The 1,959-nt window shown below is 49.6% G+C and overlaps 1 pseudogene; it reads right to left on the bottom strand.

Moving 5' to 3' along the window:
* Nucleotides 1-518: 518 nt before the first annotated feature.
* On the bottom strand, nucleotides 519-1,515 carry LOC142446106 (nuclear distribution protein nudE homolog 1 pseudogene; annotated as a pseudogene).
* Between the last annotated feature and the right edge of the window lie 444 nt (nucleotides 1,516-1,959).

Genomic DNA, 1,959 nt, shown 5'->3' with positions numbered 1-1,959 from the left:
GAGAGGCAAGTGGAAAGCGCCTCAGAGGAACGATATGACTAGTTTGAAAAGCCTTGCATTTTGTCCATTCTTTATATTTAAGTCCATCAGTTGTTGCTATGTTTTCATAAATCATGGGAGATTTGGTTCTGGAAAATTCCAGCTGAGTGTGTGTCAGAGGTGAGAGATTGGGAAGGGCTAAGAGACATTTGCATTCATGGAGTCTCGAGAGATGAAAAGGACCATCGAAAAGCACTCAGAACTGTGGGGTTTGTGTAAGCCCTGATCTTATCACACGTATTTTAGAGCTCTTTGCAGAGGGGCCCCATCCTGTCTCGATGGTATTGCAACTCTCAGCAAACTAGGTTGGGGAATCATCAGACAGCCTTTCCTGGAACGCCCTGGTGCCAGCAGCCAGAGCACACAGCTAACTGCGGTGATGGTGGCCACTGTCCCCATGAAACAAAATACTTCTAAATAATTTTAAAAGTGGACAAAAGGCAACAGCACCAGTTTCAGCATCTGTGGTTTTTCTAAAGTCACATCATGACTATGCACTCGGCTGACAGCAATGATGGTGCAGACGTATCGGAAGGCGACTTCCCAGATTGCAGGCGTTGCCCCAGCCCAAAGGCACATTGGCGCTGCTGGTCTGCTTGTCGTTATTATTTTTGGTTTTGCTCCAATCCCCTGAGCCTGGGCCACCTGCTAGTTCTGGAGAGTGATCATCGATGAGTGCTGGCAGGATGCCAGCTTGGATTTCTGTGCCCCTACTTTCCGCAGGGGGTCTCCCACGATTTTGAGGGCCTGTGTACGCGATGGTAGTGTGAGGGGTGACCTGCCAGCTGAGTTATCCAGACCGCGTCTGAAGGTCCCTGGTGTCTTCAGGCTGGAACTGGGTCCCCGATGGACAGTGGTTGTGGAGGGCCGGGAGCTGGTGGTCTGAACCGCAGTGGCCATCCACTCAGCTCCTAATGCGCTGAGCAAGGGTGTCCGTGGCTTCTCCTACTTCTGCCGCATGGCCAGTTCCTGCTGCGGGACAGATTCCAGGAGATTCTCTGTTTCGTGAAGCTCGCTCTCCAACCAGGCATTTCTTTTGCTGGCTTGATTCAAGTGCTGCTCAAAGTCCTCCAGAGAGATGATTGTGGCTCACCTTGCTTTGTTCTTTTGAAGTCATCATTGGCTTGTTCCAGCTCCTAGGTGCATTTCTGTAATTGGTCCTTAATTGCTTTTGTCTGTGCAAGGTCATCCTCCAAGGCAAAGGTCTGCCAGAAGCCTTCAGAATGCTGCCTTCCAACCTTCTTGATGGTTTCTCACTCCAAGCCGGGAGATTGCTATTTTCTGGCAGGAAGTCCCTGGTCCTGGTTTCCATTTGCTGTAGCTGCGTCTCCAAGTCAGCTTCCTGTTCCTGACTTCCCTCCTGGAATTCTCAAAGTTCTTCTTGGGTCGTCTCTGCTTGTAAGGCATGGACGGGCCTTTTCAATAGTTAGTTGCTTCTTCCTCAGAGCTGAAAGTCTTCTTTCTGGAGATTTCCATTGCAAGACAGGAAAAAGCCCACTTCTCTTTTTGCATGGCTTCAGGATGGGCTGGGAAGAAAGGATACTGTGGCAGCTTGACTGTTACTTTTATGAACATTGATCTTTGAGGTAGTTACTTTATTGTGCCAACCTGGCCAATAGATAAACACAGGTGGGATTAATTGAAGGGCGGGGGAAGGGATAAATGGCTTGTCGAGCCTTGCCTTTTTTGTGTCTCGCTCTTTGATCATGGGACCAATGTGTGGCTGCTTTGCTGTTCTGTGCCTAAGTTTGCAAGCTACACTGCCTGTGGGGCATCTAACTCATGGACGATGTCGCTGTAATTTGAGGTTCCTTCAAGACCTGCTTCGCTACACCATTGGAATTTACATCTGGGGACTGTGGGAACCTGTCATCTGGCTGACTGTTGGTGACCTGCCTTGCTGTTTGCTGCCTGACCTGC

The sequence above is a fragment of the Tenrec ecaudatus genome, chromosome 4 (assembly GCF_050624435.1).
Source record: "Tenrec ecaudatus isolate mTenEca1 chromosome 4, mTenEca1.hap1, whole genome shotgun sequence".
NCBI classification, from domain to species: domain Eukaryota; kingdom Metazoa; phylum Chordata; class Mammalia; order Afrosoricida; family Tenrecidae; genus Tenrec; species Tenrec ecaudatus.
Note: the sequence above shows the minus strand (reverse complement) of the source record. Positions and strands in the feature narration are given on the sequence as shown.